Source organism: Musa acuminata, chromosome BXJ2-8, assembly GCF_036884655.1.
Source record: "Musa acuminata AAA Group cultivar baxijiao chromosome BXJ2-8, Cavendish_Baxijiao_AAA, whole genome shotgun sequence".
Taxonomy (NCBI): domain Eukaryota; kingdom Viridiplantae; phylum Streptophyta; class Magnoliopsida; order Zingiberales; family Musaceae; genus Musa; species Musa acuminata.
Genome location: NC_088345.1, coordinates 37,665,563 through 37,666,853, shown reverse-complemented (window position 1 = coordinate 37,666,853; position 1,291 = coordinate 37,665,563).

Below are 1,291 nucleotides of genomic sequence, written 5' to 3'. Positions count from 1 at the left end.
TGCACCGCCTAGTCTAGCTCGAAGACTGAGCTCAGGCGGTGCCACCTCTCTGTCAGGGAGGTTGCACCGCCCAGTCTAGCTCGAAGACTGAGCTCAGGCGGTGCCACCTCCTGGTTGGGGAGGTTGCACCGCCCAGTCTCACTGGGAGGCTTAGCCCAGGCGGTGCCACCTCCTGGCCTAGGCGGTTGCACCTCCTGGTGCAATCAGGGTCCGAATGGTTAGCTCCATTCGGCCCAATTTCAATCTTTTCAGGGGCCCAATTGCCCCAAGATTAACCTAATGGGATCACCTCCAATTTTCCAACTTAATCAATGTGCTAACTACGATTAAATCTAAGACAATTTCTACAGCTTTGCTCCGATGCGTCAATCGCTTCTTCCGGCGAGTTTCCAGCGAACTTCCGTCGATCATCCGATGAACCCTCGGTGATTCTTCTGCGGACCTCCGGAAAACTCCTGGACTTTGCGACGATCCACTTGGCGAGTTCCGACGAGCTTCGCTTGGCAAGCTTCTGGACTTCTCGGATCTGTTCTCGCAGAACGTCCAACGACCGTCCGAACTTTTATCGAACTCTCGAACTCCCAACGTGATCATGAACTTGACTCCGGCGCAACTCCTGCTGCTTGTCTAACTTTCATCGTAGTTAATCCTGCACACTTATCTCAACACATAGATTAGACAACAAATGACAATTGACTTCATCATCAAAATCCGAGATTCAACAATCTCCCCCTTTTTGATGATGACAATCAATTGATAATGGAGTTATCCTTAACTCCCCCTGTCTATATGCCATAGTTGAGATAAGTCAACCTTGAATTCAAGACCTAAGAATTCAAGTGACGTATTGATAAGTTAGATCAGTTAAACTTATCAATACTCCCATCATGATACTCATCATGATGTATCTCTTCAAAGATGATGTCAAGGCTTGACATACATCATCAAGTTTGTATGATTGTGTTTGTAACTATTCATCATGTAGTTTGAACATTATCATATAAAGCTGTGAAGCGCTATTACATGATGCACATATTTGAAATATTCTAGCAAGTTTTGCATTTTCTTCATATGATAAGATATCAACTCAGGGCATAATGCAAACTTTAGCACATGTTCATATATCTATTGGTGATGCAAGGATGGCATAATCATAGTAGTGTTTATAGCATCACTCATAGTATTTCTAATCATGGCAGTGTTTATCAATTCATATATCTCCCCCTTTGTCATCAACAAAAAACATAGTAATTATGATACTAGGAAAATAATAATAGCAAGCTTATAGAGG